Source organism: Henckelia pumila, chromosome 3 (assembly GCF_033568475.1).
Source record: "Henckelia pumila isolate YLH828 chromosome 3, ASM3356847v2, whole genome shotgun sequence".
In the NCBI taxonomy this organism is placed as follows: domain Eukaryota; kingdom Viridiplantae; phylum Streptophyta; class Magnoliopsida; order Lamiales; family Gesneriaceae; genus Henckelia; species Henckelia pumila.
The window spans coordinates 13350783-13373988 of NC_133122.1; positions in this window are offsets into that span (position 1 = coordinate 13350783).

A 23206-nucleotide genomic window follows, 5' to 3' on the forward strand; every position below is an offset into this window, starting at 1 on the left:
TTGGGATTGGGTACAGTTACAACACATATAGGAGTCGATGCTTTGTTGTCAAGGATTCACCACATACTTGCGAGTGTGGATATCCTATGCGATCTGAGGAGATATTAGTGTGACGAATCTCTAGCCAGAGTACATGATGTGTTTTAGGTTACTCGGTTTTCCTAGTAACACATGCGATGTCACTATTTGATCTCCAAGATGTAATGCATAGTTATCGAATCTCGAACGACTCTCGATGCACCAATGGTTGTTCATTCGATCGGGATATATGGATGAAGGGACCGTACTGTACGCTAACCAAAATCTACTTGTTCTTGCAGGCACTATCAGTGATACCTAGGGAATCATGGGGCGATGTTGCTAGGCGCTCTTACCATGATTCGATGGGTAAGTCGGAAATTATTTTTCCGAGTCACAAGGAGTTGTGAGCCCACGGCTAGCTGTATCCCTGAACCATTGAGGGTCACACAAGTAATGGATTACTAAATCCCGTTGAGATAGTTAAATTTAAAGAGTTAAATTTAATGAAAGAGAAGTTGGACTTCTTAACTAAAAGGGAGTGAAATTTCCTAAAATGACATAGGGATGGTGTGACGCCCGGGGCTGAAGAGGCAGGGAGTGATCGCCGGTGTCAAGAGGTTGCACGGACAATGAGCAGCTCCTGGTAGGCTTCTAGGTGGAGGGAGACATGAATGAACCGATCCCGTGCCGGAATGAGAGGGATTCTGAGACTGTGTAGGTATGGGACTACATAGTTGAAGAGGGTTTAAAAAGATTTCATATGTATTGCACATATCAAGAAGGTGCATCTTCTTTTCGGGAGCTCATCATATAAGAACTCCAAAGTTAAGCGTGCTTGACTTGGGGCAATTATAGGATGGGTGACCCCCTGGGAAGTTTTCCAGGGTGCGTGTAAGTGAGGACATAAGCACGCTGAAAAGACCCGTCTTGATACAGTGGGGCGTTACAAATGGTATCAGAGCCGACCTCTCTTAGTACGGTATGGTTCAGGGACGAACCAAGCGGAAGTTGGTGGGCATGTGACGCCCGAGGCTGAAGAGGCAGGGAGTGATCGCCGGTGTCAAGAGGTTGCATGGACAATGAGCGGCTCCTGGTAGGCTTCTAGGTGGAGGGAGACATGAATGAACCGATCCCATGCCGGAATGAGAGGGATTCTAAGACTGTGTAGGTATGGGACTACATAGTTGAGGAGGGTTTAAAAAGATTTCATATGTACTGCTCATATCAAGAAGGTGCATCTTCTTTTCGGGAGCTCATCATATAAAAACTTCAAAGTTAAGCGTGCTTGACTTGGGGCAATTATAGGATGGGTGACCCCCTGGAAAACTTGTAAGGAGGACATAAGTACGCTGAAAAGATCCGTCTTGATACAGTGGGGCGTTACAGATGGGCATTTTTGGAAATCACTGAATTCGGATTCAGAAAAATTATCTTGACTTTAAAAGATGCAGAAATGGTTTCTGTGCACATTGGTAAAATCAGTTTATCAATCGGAATCACGATTAATTTTATATTAATTTCTATAATAACAGGCTTGGCTTGTTGGGCTTAAATTATGGATTGTGGGCCCTAAAAAGTTAGTGTCCTAATACAATTATAACTTAATCTAGTCTAGAAATTATCTATACATACATGTGTAGTGTTCGAAAATTACATAGCATTCACTCTTGCAATTTTCGAAAATACTGCATAATATTTCAAGGGGAATTTTCGAATTCCTCTACTCCTTTTTGAGATAATTCAGTCTGTAATTTTTGTGAAAAATTACATTCTGAATTGACAGATCAAATCTTTTTATTCTCTTCGATAAACATCTGATTGATTTCTAGTGCAATCAATCAGAGGGTTTTAGTTTTCTATTCGTGGACTTAATTCCGAAGGTTGATCGTGATAGTCATCGGTTCCCGGGATTTACTAGAAGAGCATATTAAATTCTGTTGGAGTCCATAATCAAGCCTTAGCTTGAAGAGGTAAAATATTTAACTGTGTTTATTATTTTACTTGCAACAATTTTAATCGTTAGGATTTGATACCCACGATATGGAATCGTTCCATATCGAAAAATAAAATTTTTAAACTTTCGCTGCTCCGGGTATCACATCCGTGTGATCAGAGAACGCTTGTTCCAACAGTGGTATCAAAGTCAGGTCGCAAACTTTGATCAAACGATTAAAATTAATCGATTGTACAAAATTTTTAGCCTCGATTTTTGAAACAAAACGAAAAATTTTTAAAATTAAATTTGAAGGGAAACAAGGGCAATCGGGCAGCGATCGTCGCTGCCCACCTCCACGTGGGCAGCCCTGTCCCAGGTGGAGGCGAGGCTGCCCGGGAATGTCCCGGGCAGTCCGGAAATTTTAAATTTTGATTTTTTGGATTTTTTGAAATTTTTGAAATTTTAGTTTTTGGTCCGATCGAAAATTGTTTTTGATTGGTCCATGAGGTATCGGATCAAATTGTTTGAGTCCGAAATTTTTAAAATTGATTTTTGGATAAATTTGAATTTTTGGAAATTTATAAATTTTATCCGTTAAATTAGATTTTATAAAATTAATTATTTTGGTACAATTGATGATAAGATATGATCTTATGAAAGGATAAGATAAAATTTTATTTTATCTTTTTAATTATGATACCATTGCATGTTATCCAATTATTTTATTGTTGAATTAATTATTAGATAAAAGGATGATCGATTGACATGACCAATATTATAGGTATATGTTAGGTTGTTTACATTTGGTTTTATTGTTGTTGGGTTTTATTAATGGGCTTGGTTTATGGCCCAATTTGAATTGTCATTTGTAATAAAAATGGGCCTGGTTTATGGCCCGTTCCCACCCTTAAATATGTATCCCCTACTTGTCATCGAAATTTATTGTAAATTTATTATACGTAGTGGGAGATAAAGATTTGAAGACAAAGGTGGGCCCAGCAGACAATAAAGACCGAAAAAATGTAAATTGAAAGCTCAATGTAATAGGATTGCATTGCATACTTGCATATCACCTAGGATTGGACTTAGACTCGTGATTGGCAACCATGGGTCGATTAGTGATTGGGATCGATCATCCTTTAAATAATATATGATATTATTATTGTATGCATGTTTAGACTAAATTGTATGAATCCCGCAAGCATACAAATATTGCATGATGAGACAATTTTCAAAATTAAAAATCCCTCATTTTAAATATGATTTAAAATTGATATCAGGATAAACAAAAGGGAATTTAAATATTGTTTAAATATTCCTACCTTTCATCACCGATCAATGTATGAGATGCTACCCGTAGGCACGGTCCGGCTCATATTATTGGGGGGGCCCGTTCGTCGGAAAGCTGTACATTGGATCGACACATGTTGTAAGTTGGGTGGAACTCCCATGAGATTGGCTCATATTATTGGGGATCCACATGGCGATCGTCCATCACAACTTAATATTGATGGGTTATCTTGACATGTCACATTAAACGACGTCATATTATTGGGCCCTTATTGGACATAAGGTAAAAACATGGGGGTTGCTTTGAAAGCAATTGGGCTCTACCTTTTGAAAATTATGGTTGGCTGATATTATTCGGGACTATAGTTTGTCAATTGGACTCCATGTTCCCACTAAGAAAACAAGTTTTCCGTTTTTACTAGAGGGTAGTGAAATCGTTAAAATGGTGGGAGTGAAATTCATAAAATTAAATCTTTCCATATTTTATGTATTAGTAAATTAATTAAACAATCACTTATTATTGTCTATTTTTTTTCGGTATTTCATTACAATGAATTCGCGAAATCCACTCTACTCAATTCTCGAACAAAACAAATTGACTGGCGCAAACTATACGGAATGGTTTCGTAAATTAAAGATTGTTCTAAACTCGGAGAAAATTTTCTACGTGTTAGAAAAGAATCCTCCAAAGGAAGCACCGGCTAATATAAATCCGGAAGAATTGGCAAAACTTGATCAATGGTGGGACCATGATATCAAGGCTAAATGCTATATGCAAGTTTCAATGTCTGATGAACTCCAGAGGCGATTTGAGGATGCCGTGAATGCTACTGACATACACATGCACCTCAAGGAACTTTTTGGAGCTCAGTCAAGGTCGGAGAGGTATGCCACCATCAAAAAGCTCATGACATGCCACATGCGAGATGGGACTTCGGTCCGTGAGCATGGGGTATACATGATTGGGCTCATTGAAAAATTGGTAACACTCGATTTGACTTTGGAGCATGAACTAAACGCGGACTTGTTACTTCTTTCTCTTCCTTTGTCGTTTGACGGTTTTGTGGTGAACTTCAATATGAACAAGATAGAGGCCACCCTTGAAGAGATGGTCAATATGCTTGTGTCTTATGAGGCCATATTAAAGAAGGATAAACCGGTACTCTTGGTTGGCTCCTCTTCTTACTCCAAGAAGGGGCCAAGTGGAAAGGGTAAGAAACGTTTTGCCCCACCCTAGAAAATTGTACCACAGAAGAAGGCCAAGACAAAAGCTTCAAACGTGAACATATCTGGAGATGTTTGCCATCACTGCAAGAAACCCGGTCATTGGAAACGTAACTGCAAGGAATACCTCGAGCAGTTGCGAACTGCAAAGGGTATGTTTTACATTGAAATAAATGTTTTACTTAATACTACTTCTTGGGTATTGGATACCGGATGTGGATCTCACATTTGCAATGATTTGCAGGTGATGACAAGAAGTCGTAAGCTTAGGATGGGTGGACCTAGCTGAGGCTCGGAAATGGTTCCAGAGTTGAAGCCAAAGAAGTGGGAGACGTTTATTTAGTTTTGCAGAACAATTTTAAGTTATTTTTTAGAGATGTTTTATTTGTGCCAGATTTAGTTAAAAACATTATTTCTGTTTCTATGCTTGATAGAGATGGTTTTCCTTGCAATTTTGTAAATGGGATTTGCAATATTTACAAGAATGAATGTTTGATTGGAAATGGACAACTTGAAAACGATCTATATAACTTAAAATTAAAAGACGTTCCAATTAATTATGTTGATAAACCGGTAACAACAAATAAAAGGAAAAATGATAGTCAAAACCCGGCAAACCTTTGGCATTCTAGGCTAGGGAATATTTCCTCAAGGAGGTTGAACAAGATAGTGGGAGAGGGCATGTTTGATATGTATGATATTAACTCTCTACCTACTTGTGAGTCCTGCCTAAAAGGAAAAATGACTAAATCTCCTTTCAAAGGAAAGTCTGAGCGTAGTCAAAATCTGTTGGATTTGATCCATACAGATGTTTGCGGACCATTTAGTATCGGTACTAAATTTGGTCACACCTACTTCATTACCTTTACTGATGATTATTCTAGGTATGGGTATTTATATTTAATGAAATATAAGTCTGAATCATTTGAAAAGTTCAAAGAATTCAAGGCTGAAGTAGAAAACAAACAAGGTAGAAGTATTAAAGCACTTCGATCGGATCGAGGTGGAGAATACTTAAGTACCGAGTTTTTTAGCTATCTAAAAGAGAATGGGATTCTTTCTCAGTGGACTCCTCCTATGACACCTCAGCTAAATGGTGTCTCGGAGCGTCGCAATAGAACTTTGTTGGACATGGTTCGATCTATGATGAGCTTCACTGAGCTTCCTCCTTCGTTTTGGGGCTATGCACTTGAAACGGCGGTGTTGTTGTTGAACAATGTTCACACCAAAGCAGTGAATAAAACTCCATACGAGTTATGGAATGGCAAATCTCCTAAGTATTCATACTTGAGGATTTGGGGATGTCCTGCTTACGTGAAGCAGACAGTGGGAGATAAGTTGGATAGTCGATCCACCTTATGTTATTTTGTAGGATATCCGAAGAATTCAATCGGATATTATTTCTATCATCCTACTGAAACAAAAGTGTTTGTTTCGAGGAATGCCACCTTCATGGAGAAGGAGTTTTTATTAGATAAGAAAGGCAAGATGATGGAACTCGAAGAAATTCGAGAAGAACCTGAGATACAAAATAACGATCCCACACCTCAAGAACCTTCAGTGGACACGCCTACATCTAGGAGATCCGAGAGGACTTCTAGACCTCCTATTCGATATGGTCTTCTTCTTGAAGGGGATCAAAGTGAACCCGACATTGGATGTGATCCAAGAAACTTCAAGGAAGCAATTTTTGATGCGGATTCGAATTTATGGCTTGATGCTATGCAGTTGGAAATAGACTCGATGCATACAAACCAAGTTTGGTCTTTAGTAGATCCTCCCGATGGAATTGTTCCAATAGGGTGTAAATGGATCTACAAGAGAAAACTTGGGCCTGATGGCAAGGTACTAACCTACAAGGTACGATTGGTAGCAAAAGGTTATACTCAAAGACAAGGAGTTGACTATGATAAAACCTTTTCACCAGTCGCAATGTTCAAGTCTATAAGAATCCTTATTGCCATAGCAGCATGGTATGACTATGACATATGGCAAATGGATGTGAAGACTGCATTTCTTAATGGAAACATTAAGGAAGAAATCTATATGATGCAGCCCGAGGGATTCACATCCATGGAAAGCGAGCATAAGGTATGCAAGCTTCAGAGATCAATTTATGGTCTCAAACAAGCATCAAGAAGTTGGAACCAGAAATTTGATGAAACAATAAAGGACTTTGGTTTCATCAAAAACCCGGAGGAACCGTGCATGTACAAGAAAGTAGTTAAGGATGCGGTGACGTTCTTAGTGTTTTATGTTGATGACATCCTACTCATTGGAAATGACGTAGGGATGTTGCAGTCAACAAAGATATGGTTATCAGGTAGATTCTCGATGAAAGATTTGGGTGAGGCCTCCTATATTCTAGGGATACAGATCTATAGAGATAGATCTAAGAGAATGATAGGACTCACTCAAGCAACCTACATCGACACCATATTAAAAAGGTTTTCTATGGATGAGTCCAAGAGAGGACATCTACCTTTGTGTCATAGAGTTTCTCTATCCAAGTCTGTGTCCCAAGACTGACGAAGAGATAGAGAAAATGACACACATACCATATGCGTTAGCCATAGGTAGTATTATGTATGGGATGATATCTACCAGACCGGATGTAGCCTTTGCTCTGAGTGTCACGAGCAGATATCAGGCCAACCCCGGTCAAATGCATTGGAAAGTCGTGAAGGATATTCTTAAGTACTTAAGAAGGACTAAGAATATATTCATGGTTTATGGAGGAAGAGAATTGAAAATGGAAGGCTATACCGACTCTAGCTTCCAAAGCGATGTGGATGACTCGAAGTCAACCTCTGGATTTGTATTCATGCTCAATGACGGTGCTGTCTCTTGGAAGAGTTCCAAGCAGGACACCACAGCGGATTCCACCACTGAGGCAGAATACATTGCAGCATCAGCTGTTGCTAAAGAGGCCGTTTGGATGAGGAATTTTGTCCAAGAGTTGGGCATAATTCCTGAAATTGTTGGTCCAGTTCCGGTGTACTGCGACAACATTGGTGTCGTTGCTCAGGCAAAGGAACCAAGGTCTCATCAAAGATCCAAACACTTACTGAGGAAATACCACATCATCCGGGAGATTGTGGAAAGAGGAGACATCACTGTCGAGAGAGTGGCCTCTACAGATAATATCGCTGATCCACTTACTAAGCCCTTGTCAGGACCATTGTTTGACAAACATCGCGAAGCAATGGGATTGCGTAGTATGACTAGTTGGCTTTAGGGCAAGTGGGAGATTGAAAGAGTGGGTGCTTTTTCTTTCTTTATATTGTTATATTATGATATACTATTGTTGTTTTGATAAAGACCTTGAATATACTATAGTGTAAGTAAGATGAGATAGTGAATAAAGAGAGATCACTATTATGAAACACATCTTATAGTCACTGTATATTCTAAACAGTTCCTAGTCAATTGAGCCATTCGTAAATAAGGATAAGGATCGCTCGAGATTGAGACTAGCATTTGTGATCCCAAGTACCACGTTTCATTGGTAATGGACATGGAGATGTTCAAAGCATGCAAATGGATATTCATATGATGAATGATCGAACTACCCTATTCAGACTTTCCAAGTGGTTATTATTATTTGAGTGGATAAGTCCGCGGTTTTGGTTGTACACCATTAGTCCTTACTACTTGAAACATCATTGAGACTCTATATGCAAGTACTGTACTTTGACTCGTTTACCGATTCTATTGGGGTCATCAGGTGTCGGGATTGGGTACAGTTACGACACATATAGGAGTCGATTCTTTGTTGTCAAGGATTCACCACATACTTGCGAGTGTGGATATCCTATGCGATCTGAGTAGATATTAGTGTGACAAATCTCTGGCCAGAGTACATGATGTGTTTTAGGTTACTCGGTTTTCCTAGTAACACATGCAATGTTACTATTTGATCTCCAAGATGTAATGCATAGTTATCGAATCTCGAATGACTCTCGATGCACCAATGGTTGTTGATTCGATCAGGATATATGGATGAAGGGACCGTACTGTACGTTAACCAAAATCTACTGGTTCTTGCAGGCACTATCAGTGATACCTAGGGAATCATGGGGCGATGTTGCTAGGCGCTCTTACCATGATTCGATGGGTAAGTCAGAAATTGTTGTTCCGAGTCACAAGGAGTTGTGAGCCAATGGCTAGCTGTATCCCTGAACCATTGAGGGTCACATAAGTAATGGATTACTAAACCCCGTTGAGATAGTTAAATTTAAAGAGTTAAATTTAATGAAAGAGAAGTTGGACTTCTTAACTAAAAGGGAGTGAAATTTTCTAAAATGACATAGGGATGAGCATTTTTGGAAATCACTGAATTCGGATTCAGAAACATTATCTTGACTTTAAAAGATGCAGAAATGGTTTCTGTGCATATTGGTAAAATCAGTTTATCAATCAGAGTCACGATGAATTTTATATTAATTTCTATAATAACAGGCTTGGCTTGTTGGGCTTAAATTATGGATTGTGGGCCCTAAGGAGTTAGTGTCCTAATACAATTATAACTTAATCTAGTCTAGAAATTATCTATAAATACATGTGTAGTTTTCGAAAATTACATAGCATTCACCATTGCAATTTTCGAAAATACTGCATAATATTTCAAGGGGAATTTTCGAATTCCTCTGCTCCTTTTTGAGATAATTCAGTCTGTAATTTTTGTGAAAAATTACATTCTGAATTGACAGATCAAATCTGTTTATTCTCTTCGATAAACATCTGATTAATTTCTAGTGCAATCAATCAGAGGGTTTTAGTTTTCTATTCGTGGACTTAATTCCGGAGGTTGATCGTGATAGTCATCGGTTCCCGGGATTTACAAGAAGAGCAGATTAAATTCTGTTGGAGTCCATAATCAAGCCTTAGCTTGAAGAGGTAAAATATTTAACTGTGTTTATTATTTTACTTGTTGTAGAACGGCGATCAGATCAATCAGGATTGATACCCGGTGCAGCGGAAGTTTAAAATTTTTATATGGAACGATTCCATAATGGGTATCAAAACTTTACGATTAAATTGTGCGTGTAAAAATTAAATAACAATTATAAATTTTTACCTCCAATCTCGAATCGAGATTATGGACACCAACAGATTGCTCTGCTCTTGTTGTATCTCCCAGGAACTGATGGACGAACTGTTCTTCAATCAGGTCCACGAACAGAGATTTAATCCCTCTGATAGATTGCACTAGAAAATCTATCAGAAGTTTCTACGAAGAGAATTAACGAATTTGATCCGTTAAACCAGACTGTAATTCAAAATTCACAGGCTGGATTTTTCCTGAGCAGAGGGGAGGGGGCGGCCACTGTTAGAGAGAAAACTAGGGTTTTTTTCGAAAATTGTGACCTGTTGTGTGTAATTTCTGTACTGCAATAACTTATTTATAATGTAGGCCGCTAACAGCTTAGGGCCCATTAGTCATAAGTTCAAGCCCGACAAGCAAGCCCGCATGTTCAGAAACTAATATAAAATTCATCATGACTCCGATTGATAAACCGATTTCACCAATGTGCACAGAAACCATTTATGCACCTTTTAAAGTCAAGATAAATTTTCTGAATCCGAATTCAGTGGTTTCCAAAAATGCCCATCCCTATGTCATTTTAGGAAATCTTACTCCTCTACTCTTAAATAAGAAGTCCCACTTCTTTGTTCATTAAATTTAACTCTTTAAATTTAACTATCTCAACGGGGATTAAAAATCCATTACTCTGTGTGACTCTCAATGGTTCAGGGATACAGCTAGCCGTGGGCTCACAACTCCTTGTGACTCGGAACAACCATTTCCGACTTGCCCATCGAATCATGGTAAGAGCGCCTAGCAACATCGCCCCATGATTCTCTAGGTATCACTGATAGTGCTTGCAAGAACCAATAGATTTTGGTTAGCATACAGTACGGTCCCTTCATCCATATATCCCGATAGAATCAACAACCATTGGTAAATCGAGAGTCGTTCGAGATTCGATAACTATGAAATACATCTTGAAGATCAAATAGTGACATCGCATGTGCTACTAAGAAACCATTTCTTAAAACACATCATGTACTCTGGCCAGAGATTCGTCACACTATTATGTCCTCAGATTGCATAGGATATCCACACTCGCAAGTATGTGGTGAATCCTTGACAACAAAGCATCGACTCCTATATCTGTCGTAGCTGTACCCAATCCCGACACCTGATGACCCCAATAGAGTCGGTAAACGAGTCAAAGCACAGTACTAGCATATAGAGTCTCAATGATGTTTCAAGTAGTAAGGACTAATGGTGTACAACCAAAACCGCGGACTTTATCCACTCGATAAGTGATAACCACTTGGAAAGTCCGGATAGGGTAGTTCGATTATTCATCATATGAATATCCATTTGCATACTTCGAACATCTCTATGTTCCCTACCAATGAAACGTGGTACTCTGCATCGCAAATGCTAGTCTCAAACTCGAGCGATCCTTATCCTTATTAACGGACGGCTCAATCGACTAGGAACAGTTTAGAATATACAGTGACTATAAGATGTGTTTCATGATAGACATCCCCATGTTCTACCACATCTTACATACACTATAGTATATTCAAGGTCTTTATCAAACAAAAATAGTATATCACAATATAACAATATGAAGAAAGATAAAGTCATTGCCATTAATAAAAGTGTAAATTATATTAAACAAAAGATTGTTTATACAAAGAGTCATCAAAGCCCTTAGCCACAAGTTGGCTCACCGGGCACCTACTCTTTCAATCTCCCACTTGCCCTAAAGCCAACTAGTCATACTACGTAGACCCATTTCTTCGTGATGTTTGTCAAATAATGGTCCTGACAAGGGCTTAGTAAGTGGATCAGCGATATTGTCTGCAAAGGCCACTCTTTCGACAGTGATGTCTCCTCTTTCCACAATCTCCCGGATGATGTGGTATTTTCTCAGTAAGTGTTTGGATCTTTGATGAGACCTTGGTTCCTTTGTCTGAGCAACGGCACCCGTGTTGTTACAGTACACCGGGACTGGACCAACAACTTCAGGAATGACGCCCAACTCTTGGACGAAATTCCTCATCCAAACGGCCTCTTTAGCAGCAGCTGATGTTGTAATGTATTCTGCCTCAGTGGTGGAATCTGCTGTGGTGTCCTTCTTGGAACTCTTCCAAGAGACACACCGCCATTGAGCATGAACACAAATCCAGAGGTTGACTTCGAGTCATCCACGTCACTTTGGAAGCTAGAGTCGGTATAGCCTTCCAATTTTAGTTCTCTTCCTCCATATACCATGAACATATTCTTAGTCCTTCGTAAGTACTTAAGAATGTCCTTCACGGCTTTCCAATGCATTTGACCGGGATTAGCTTGATATCTGCTCGTGACGCTCAGAGCAAATGCTACATCTGGTCTGGTAGAAATCATCCCATACATGATACTACCTATGGCTGACGCATATGGTACATGTGTCATTTTCTCTATCTCTTCATCAGTCTTGGGACACATAGACTTGGATAGAGAAACTCCATGACACATGGGTAGATGTCCTCTCTTGGACCCATCCATTGAAAACCGTTTCAATATGGTGTCGATGTAGGTTGCTTGAGTGAGTCCTATCATTCTCTTAGATCTATCTCTATAGATCTGTATCTCTAGAATATAGGATGCCTCACCCAAATCCTTCATCGAGAATCTACCTGATAACCATATCTTTGTTGACTGCAACATCCCTACGTCATTCCCAATGAGTAGGATGTCATCAACATAAAGTACTAAGAATGTCATAGCATCCTTAACTACTTTCTTGTACACGCATGGTTCCTCCGGGTTCTTGATGAAACCAAAATCCTTTATTGTTTCATCAAATTTCTGGTTCCAACTTTTTTATGCTTGTTTTAGACCTTAGATTGATCTCTGAAGCTTGCATACCTTATGCTCGCTTCCCATGGATGTGTATCCCTCAGGCTACATCATATAGATCTCTTCCTTAATGTTTCCATTAAGAAATGCAGTCTTCACATCCATTTGCCATATCTCATAGTCATACCAAGCAGCTATGGCAATAAGGATTCTTATGGACTTGAACATTGCAACTGGTGAAAAGGTTTCATCATAGTCAACTCCTTGTCTTTGAGTATAACCTTTCGCCACCAATCGCGCCTTGTAGGTCAATACCTTACCATCAGGCCCAAGCTTTCTCTTGTAGATCCATTTACACCCTATTGGAACAATTCCATCGGGAGGATCTACTAAAGACCAAACTTGGTTTGTATTCATCGAATCTATTTCCGACTGCATAGCTTCAAGCCATAAATTTGAATCCGCATCAGAAATTGCTTCTTTGAAGTTTCTTGGATCACATCCAACATCGGGTTCATCTTGATCCCCTTCAAGAAGAAGACCATATCGAATAGGAGGTCTAGAAGTCCTCTCGGATCTTCTAGGTATAGGCGTGTCTATCAATGGTTCCTGAGGTGTAGGATCGTTATTTTGTATTTCGGGTTCTTCTCGAATTTCTTCGAGTTCCATCATCTCGTCTTTCTTATCCAATAAGAACTCCTTCTCCAAGAAGGTGGCATTCCTTGAAACAAACACCTTTGTTTCAGCAGGATGATAGAAATAATATCCAATTGAATTCTTTGGATACCCTACAAAATAACATAAGGTGGATCGACTATCCAACTTATCTCCCACTGTCTGCTTCACGTAAGCAGGACATCCCCAAATTCTCAAGTACGAATACTTAGGAGCTTTGCCATTCCATAACTCGTATGGTGTTTTGTCCACTGCTTTGGTGTGGACGTTGTTCAACAACAACACCGCCGTTTCAAGAGCGTAGCCCCAAAACGAAGGTGGGAGCTCAGTGAAGCTCATCATGGATCGAACCATGTCCAACAAAGTTTGATTACGACGCTCCGATACACCATTCAGCTGAGGTGTCATAGGAGGAGTCCACTGAGAGAGAATCTCATTCTCTTTCAGATAGTCCAAAAACTCGGTACTCAAGTATTCTCCACCTCGATCCGATCGAAGTGCTTTAATACTTTTACCCAGCTTGTTTTCTACTTCAGCCTTGAATTGTTTGAACTTTTCAAATGCTTCAGACTTATATTTCATTAAATATAAATACCCATACCTTGAATAATCATCAGTAAAGGTAATGAAGTAGGTGTGGCCAAATTGAGTACCAATTCTAAATGGACCACAAACATCTGTATGGATCAAATCCAACAGATTTTGACTACGCTCAGGTTTCCCCTTAAAAGGAGATTTAGTCATTTTTCCTTTCAGGCAGGATTCACAAGTAGGTAGAGAGTTAATATCAGACATATCAAACATGCCCTCTCCTACTAGCTTGTTCATCCTCCTTGAGGAAATATGACCTAGCCTAGCATGCCAAAGGTTTGCTGGGTTTTGACTATCGATTTTCCTTTTGTTTGTTGTTGCCGGTTTATCAACATAATTTATTGGAACGTCTTTTAGTTTTAAGTTATATAGATCGTTTTCAAGTTGTCCATTTCCAATCAAACATTCATTCTTGTAAATATTGCAAATCCCATTCACAAAATTGCAAGAATAACCATCTCTATCAAGCATAGAAACTGAAATAATGTTTTTAATCAAATCTGGAACAAATAAAACATCTCTCAAAAGTAACTTAAAACCGTTCTGCAAATTTAAATAAACATCTCCCACAGCTTTAGCTTCAACTCTGGAACCATTTCCGAGCCTCAGCTGGGTCTCACCCATTCTAAGCTTGCGACTTCTTGTCATCACCTGCAAATCATTGCAAATGTGAGATCCACATCCGGTATCCAATACCCAAGAAGTAGTATTAAGTGAAACATTTATTTCAATATAGAACATACCCTTCGCAGTTCGCAACTGCTCTAGATATTCCTTGCAGTTACGCTTCCAATGACCGGGCTTCTTGCAGTAATGGCAAACATTCTTGGACTTTTCCATGTTTGAAGCCTTTGTCTTGTACTTCTTCTCGGGTTTGGTTTTCTTGGGTGGGGCAGAACGTTTCTTACCCTTTGTACTTGGCCCCTTCTTAGCAGTAGAAGAGGAGCTCACCAAGAAAGCCGGTTTATCCTTCTTTAAAGTGGATTCATATGTCACAAGCATATTGACCATCTCTTCAAGGGAGGCCTCTATCTTGTTCATATTGAAATTCACCACAAATCCGTCAAACAAAGAAGGAAGAGATAGAAGTAGTAAGTCCACGTTGAGTTCATGCTCCAACACCAAATCAAGCGTTACCAACTTTTGTATGAGTCAAATCACTCGTACCCCATGATCACGGACCGAAGTCCCTTCACGCATGCGACACGTCATTAGCTCTTTTACAGTAGCGAACCTTTCAGCTCTCGATTGAGCCCCAAAAAGTTCCTTGAGTTGTACGTGGATGTCAGCAGCATTCACGGTATCCTCAAATCGCCTCTGGAGTTCATCAGACATCGAGGTTTGCATATAGCATTTGGCCTTGATATCATGGTCCCACCATGTATCAAGTTTGGCTAACTCTTCTGGACTTATGTCAGCTGGTGCTTCCTTCGGAGGAGATTTTTCTAACACGTAGAGCATCTTCTCCGAAGTCAAGACAATCTTCAACTTACGGAACCATTCCGTATAGTTTGCGCCAGTCAATTTATTTTGTTCGAGGATAGAGAATAATGGATTACGCGAATTCATCTTAATGAAATACTGAAAAGAAACAGACAAATATCAGTGATTGTTTAATTTACTAAGACATAAAATAGGCGAAATTTATTTTATGAATCTCACTCCCACTATTTTAACGATTTCACTACCCTCTAGTGAAAAACGGGAAAATATTTTCCTTAGTGAGAACATGGAGTCCAATTGACAAACTATGGTCCCGAATAATATCAGCCAACCATAATTTTCAAAAGGTAGAGCCCAATTGCTTCCAAAGCAACCTCCACGTTTTTACCTCATGTCCAATAAGGGCCCAATAATATGACGCCGTTTATTGTGACATGTCAAGATGACCCATCAATATTAAGTTGTGATGGACGGTCGCCATGTGGATCCCCCAATAATATGAGCCGATCCCATGGGAGTTCCACCCAACTTACAACATGTGTCGATCCAATGTACAGCTTTTCGACGAACGGGCCTCCCCAATAATATGAGCCGGACCATATCCGTGGGTAGCATCTCGTACATTGATCGTTGATGGAAGGTAGGAACATTTAAACAATTTTAAATTTCCTTTATTTATCTTGATATCAATTTTAAATCATATTTAAAATGAGGGATTTTAATTTTGAAAATTTGTCTCATCATTTTTAAAAATTTGTATGCTTGCCGGATTCACACAATTTTGTCTAAAACATGCATACAACAATAATATCATATATTATATAGGATGATCGATTCCATTTCTAATCGACCTGTGGTTGCCAATCACGAGTCTTAGTCCAATCCTAGGTAATATGCAGTATGCAATGCAATCCTATTACATTGTGCTTCCAATTTACATTTCTTCAGTCTTTATTGCCTGCTGGGCCCACCTTCGTCTTCAAATCTTCATCTCCCACTAAGTCTAATGTATTTACAATAAATAACCATGACAAATAGGGGATACATTTCAAGGGGTGGGAACGGGCCATAAACCAGGCCCACTTTTATTACATATGACAATTCATATTGGGCCATAAACCAGGCCCATTAATAAATCCAACAACAATAAAAACAAATGTAAATTCCTAACATACACCTACAAAATTGGTCATGGCAATCGATCATCCTTATCCAATAACTTTTAATTCAAAATTAATTTATTGGATAACATGCAATGGCAATTTAAATTAAAAGGATAAAATCATATTCTATATATAAAATCTTATTTTACATACAAAATCATATTTTATCTTTTTATCAAATAAAATCATATTTTACATATAAAATCCAATTTTATACATAAAATCATATTTTACTCAATATTTTCATAAGATCATATCTTATCATCAATTGTACCAAAAATAATTAATTTCATAAAATCTGATTTAACGGATAAAATATATAAATTTTCCAAAAATTCAAATTTATCCAAAAATCAATTTTAAAATTTTCGGACTCGAACAATTCGATTCGATGCCTCGTAGACCAATCAAAAACAATTTTCGATCGGACCAAAAATAGAATTTTAACATATTAAAATTTTAATTTTAAAAATTAAAAATTAATTTTTTTTCGCGGGCCGCCTGGGACGTTCCCGGGCTGCCCGCGCCCCAAAAGGGCTCGGGCCGGGCAGCGCCGAGCGCCGCCCATGGCGGCGCCCGCAGCGCTGGGCAGCGCCGTGCGCTGCCCGGGGCAGCTACTCTCGCTGCCCCCCGGGCAGCGATCCAATCGCTGCCCGTGTTTTTGCCCGAAAAATTTTTAATTTAAAAAATTTATTTTGTTTCAAAAAACCGAGGCTTAAAAAATTTTTGTACAATCGATTAATTTAATCGCTTGATCTGAGCAACCTGGCTCTGATACCACTGTTGTAGAACGGCGATCAGATCAATCAGGATTGATACCCGGTGCAGCGGAAGTTTAAAATTTTTATATGGAACGATTCCATAATGGGTATCAAAACTTTACGATTAAATTGTGCGTGTAAAAATTAAATAACAATTATAAATTTTTACCTCCAATCTCGAATCGAGATTATGGACACCAACAGATTGCTCTGCTCTTGTTGTATCTCCCAGGAACTGATGGACGAACTGTTCTTCAATCAGGTCCACGAACAGAGATTTAATCCCTCTGATAGATTGCACTAGAAAATATATCAGAAGTTTCTACGAAGAGAATTAACGAATTTGATCGTTAAACCAGACTGTAATTCAAAATTCACAGACTGGATTTTTCCTGAGCAGAGGGGAGGGGGGCGGCCACTGTTAGAGAGAAAACTAGGGTTTTTTTCGAAAATTATGACCTGTTGTGTGTAATTTCTGTACTGCAATAACTTATTTATAATGTAGGCCGCTAACAGCTTAGGGCCCATTAGTCATAAGTTCAAGCCCGACAAGCAAAGCATGCATGTTCAGAAATTAATATAAAATTCATCATGACTCCGATTGATAAACCGATTTCACCAATGTGCACAGAAACCATTTCTGCACCTTTTAAAGTCAAGATAAATTTTCTGAATCCGAATTCAGTGGTTTCCAAAAATGCCCATCCCTATGTCATTTTAGGAAATCTTACTCCTCTACTCTTAAATAAGAAGTCCCACTTCTTTGTTCATTAAATTTAACTCTTTAAATTTAACTATCTCAACGGGGATTAAAAATCCATTACTCTGTGTGACCCTCAATGATTCAGGGATACAGCTAGCCGTGGGCTCACAACTCCTTGTGACTCGGAACAACCATTTTCGACTTGCCCATCGAATCATGGTAAGAGCGCCTAGCAACATCGCCCCATGATTCCCTAGGTATCACTGATAGTGCCTGCAAGAACCAATAGATTTTGGTTAGCGTACAGTACGGTCCATTCATCCATATATCCCGATCGAATCAACAACCATTGGTAAATCGAGAGTCGTTCGAGATTCGATAACTATGCAACGCATCTTGAAGATCAAATAGTGACATCGCATGTGCTACTAAGAAACCATTTCTTAAAACACATCATGTACTCTGGCCAGAGATTCGTCACACTAATATCTCCTCAGATTGCATAGGATATCCACACTCGCAAGTATGTGGTGAATCCTTGACAACAAAGCATCGACTCCTATATGTGTTGTAACTGTACCCAATCCCGAGACCTGATGACCCCAATAGAGTCGGTAAACGAGTCAAAGCACAGTACTAGCATATAGAGTCTCAATGATGTTTCAAGTAGTAAGAACTAATGGTGTACAACCAAAACCGCGGACTTTATCCACTCGATAAGTGATAACCACTTGGAAAGTCCGGATAGGGTAGTTCGATCATTCATCATATGAATATCCATTTGCATGCTTCGAACATCTCTATGTTCCCTACCAATAAAACGTGGTACTCTGCATCGCAAATGCTAGTCTCAAACTCGAGCGATCCTTATCCTTATTAACGGACGGCTCAATCGACTAGGAACAGTTTAGAATATACAGTGACTATAAGATGTGTTTCATGATAGACATCCCCATGTTCTACCACATCTTACATACACTATAGTATATTCAAGGTCTTTATCAAACAACAATAGTATATCACAATATAACAATATGAAGAAATATAAAGTCATTGCCATTAATAAAAGTGTAAATTATATTAAACAAAAGATTCTTTATACAAAGAGTCATCAAAGCCCTTAGCCACAAGTTAGCTCACCGGGCACCTACTCTTTCATTACTTGCAACAATTTTAATCGTTAGGATTTGATACCCACGATATGGAATCGTTCCATATCGAAAAATAAAATTTTTAAACTTCCGCTGCTCCGGGTATCACATCCGTGTGATCAGAGAACGCGTGTTCCAACACACTGTTCATCTACAGCAATGTCGTATCCAGTATATAAAAACATTCATATCTTGAATTACATATAATGACTTGTTAGCATTTATAAACGCATATTCTAAACTATAAAAATTTTTAGGTTAAAGCATAAATGTAATGCATGTTTCAAGGAATATGCTATCAAATCTGATATCAATAAATCTTAGTTCTTGGAATCCCGGGGAAATAAAATCTTTAACTGACCACCGACTCTCCCAATCGAGGTGGCGTCAAATATCTCAATTCCTCTGACTTTGGTGCAACTATAGTGAGGCATCTAGCTCTTGAAGTAAATCTACATTCCGTGCCACTCAACTATATCTTTCCAAACATCATCTCGCAGTCTAGGCCAATCAGCCTTCTATGGTTTTTAAGGTAGGGTTCAAGATGAGTACAACATAATCTTGATGCATTAAATCATAAAAATATTGTAAAACATCTTGAACACATCATTAATATAATCATGAAAGAAACAATAACAATTAAGTCACATAAAAGTACCTAAACATATAAGTATGTGGTTTTAGGAAACTCGGCACTCATAAATGATCTAGAGTTGTTCTTTCCATCTTATTTAATATCTATTCATATCTTTGATCTTGATTCAAACATCTTGAATCTTTGCAAACTCTTGCAAATGCTGATCAACTTCAAGCTAGACAAATCTGTTATCACATTGTGCTCATTTTAATCTTTGATAATTGAACGTGTTCTTGATTCAACTTCAAACACTTCAAGTTTTTAATCTTCGAACCCGTCAATTCGACTTCGATAATCTTCAAGTTCAATCTGAAATAGATTATAGCATAGCTAAACATCAATTTCCAAATCTGAATTGATGTCTCTTTTGTAACACCCGATATTTTTCCTACGTAAATACGCATGCATAATTAGTAAATTAATTAATTAAAAATTTAGTTTTTTGGGGTTAAATGATTTTATGTGAATTTTATGTGAATTATATGCATGGTTTAAAGTTATTTTAGCATTTAACCCGCAATTATGGATTTTTAAAATTTTTGCGTAAATGATTTATTTGATCGCGTAGACGAGACCGTGGACGACCAAGATGTTTCTTTTTCATACAAAATATTTTATGACATTTTTATAGGCCTTAAAATATTAGTTTAAGGTATTATTTCATGAAAATTATAGTATTAATAAGTATATATATATATGTAGTATTCTACTTTCCACCAAATTAAGCCTTTTTATTTACTTTTAAGGGCTTTTAAAAATCCCTAAATATTATATTTTGGGATTATAGTTTTTAATATCAGATTAGTATGTTAATTAGGAGTTTTAAACTTTATTTTTATGGTGTATTAATTAATATAATTAAGTAGTGTAATTATAATTAAATTACACCCTAAATACTACCCTAATCCACGTCTAATTGACCTAGCCGCCTCCATCAGCATCTTATCCACTCTTCTTCATCTGAAAACTATCCACCATAGCCGTACCTTTGAGATTTTTAATCAAGTATGAAGATTCGTTCGTCCTGGAGCACTATACACGCGTTGTAGGCTTTGATTTGGTAAATATCCACTCGAGACATGTCGAATTCTCTCTTTCAACACCATATAAGCTACTTACACGATTTTATGGCAGATCCATCATGTTTTGTACTGATAGTATCGAGTTCATGCGATATATTGAATGATTTATTTCACAGCTCACATTTTCTAGGGCATGCAGGGCCGTAATCTAAGGAGGGGATGGGTAGGTTAGGACTGGTAGGACCTTGGGAATGTCCTGCCGGCGGCGCTCCGGTCGGGCATGGCCAGAGCATGCTGCTTGTGGCCGAGGGGAGTACGGGAGGGGGTTCGGGTTTTGGGGCTAGGGTGGGCCGGGTTGGGTCTGGGGGTCCGAGTCGGGTCCGTTGGGGCACGGGTCAAGTTAGTTGGGCCCGGTTCTGGGTTATGTTAGTCGGGCTCGAGTATTTTTATTTTTAAGTAATTATTAGTTTAAGTGTTTTATTTGGGATAAATTAATTATTATAAATATTATCTAGGCTTTTAATTAATTTATTTAAGCCTTAAAATATTTATTTAAGTTATCCCAATAATTTCATTGGCTTGAGAGCCCATGGGAATTATTGGGCCAGTATGTGAATATTTGGGTCTGTCAGTGGTTAAATTTGGGCTTGGACTAGTTATTGGGCCAAGAATTTTATATTGGGCTTAAATATATTATTTGGGCCTAATTATGATATTTGGGCTTAAATTAAGCTAATGGGCCAGTCTTAGCATTTATCTGCTTAAGTCTAGGGACCAGCAGTTTGGATTATCACATAAAAAATTAATGAGCCCGGAATATATATTTAATTTATTTTTATGAATGAAATGTATTTTAAGTACAAGTATAAATATTATAAAAAAAATAATTAAATATATATTACGGACCAAATTTTAATTGCATGCATACATGAAATAAATTTATGATGAATGATATGTTAAATGTTGAGCATGAAAAATATTTTATAGAAATTGAAGTGATGTGGCAGCAGAGAGATGGTTTACCACCGAGAACAAAGGTAGTTTACTACCGTCATAAAGGTTGTTTTACCATCGAGCACAGAGGTATTTCTACTACCATCATAGAGGTGAATTTATTCACCGCCACATACGATGATTCTCAGACTGATCAGTCGCTCATGATTACGGGTCACACTCATGGATATAACCTACACTGTTCTTTATGATTATGACATGCTCAAAATCATGATATGTATAACAAGATATAGCTCATGGTTCGTATTTATGCTGAAAGTTATGACACGGAAGATTTTATTATGATGCATTATTTTAAGAACATGCATGCATATTCAAGATGAGTATATGTATTAATATGATTATGTGCTTGTGTGTGATTTTAAATCTTGTTATTATGAGATAAAACATGTTGAGCCCCTAGGCTCACTACGCTTATATGGTGCAGGTAGGCATGACTATATTGATGACACGGTTGCTCCGACCAACGGTGAGGGCCTATGAGCTTCTTTGCAGATGGCGCCCGTGACCAGTGCTGATTAGTTATGTTTTGAAAATATTTGCAGTTTTTTTAAACAAGTTTTTCCGCATATTTATATTTTTATGATGGTTTGAAAATATTATTTTTATTATTCATGCTTGGCAAATTATTGGATGTTTTTGGAAGTTATATTAGTGTTTGGTTATTACAAGATATTATTGTTATTCTTTTAAATTATTTATCAAGTTCTTACTTAAATAGTTACTAGTAGTATTTATACATATATGTATGGGCATATATGTATTATTATTATTATTATTTTAAAAAAATTAGTATTTAGTAGTTAGAGTCGTTTCATCTTTCATGCTTATACAGCTCAAATCTAGATAATACAATCGGAATTCAAACCGACGGTGTAACGATTCGAGTTCAATAAATCTAACAACTCAAACACCATCATATTTACATTATAAACTCAATCTCATATTCAAATCCTGAATAATACACTTAAAGATCAGCTCTAAACATTAAAAATTTATATCGATTCAAAATTTCGAACCGGCGACGTAACGAATCGAAACCGATAATTTTAATATCTTAAACATCATTTAGACAATCATCTAAACCAATCCTCATCACCAATTCAGCAGTACAATTTTGAATTATACAACCAAAAAATACTTCCAAAAATCAAAAACATGTTCAAACGACGATCTTTTCTCAATCCGTCTTAGATATGCTATCGTAGTATATACTAGAATACGTTTGTACAATCAAATCTTAATTCTAACAACATCTTAAAATTCAAACATGGTAAAACTTCTTAAAACTTACTGCAAAACGTATCACTCGAAGCCGTGATCGCAAATATACGATCGATTTGAAATTATACCGGGCGGATTAATTTTTTACCGGAGCTTGAAAGGTTGACTATGGCTAAGGAAATCTTTCTTCCTCCTTCTCGGCCACTTTCTGAACTTGGGAATGATATATACATGTGTATACATGCTTTAAACAATATAAATTCAACTTGCATGCAAAATTGCAGTTTAGTCCCTGATTTTTTGGAAATTTAAATTTAGTCCTTCTCGAATTTCATCTTCAAATTAAATCCTTTTCGTATCCAAACTCATAATTTAAATCTTAAATCCCATAAATATTCAATTGAAATATTTTATTCTTTTAATTTAATAATTCTGGATATTAAAACCTTAAAATCCGTAAATACTCTAATTAAATATTTTCGACCCA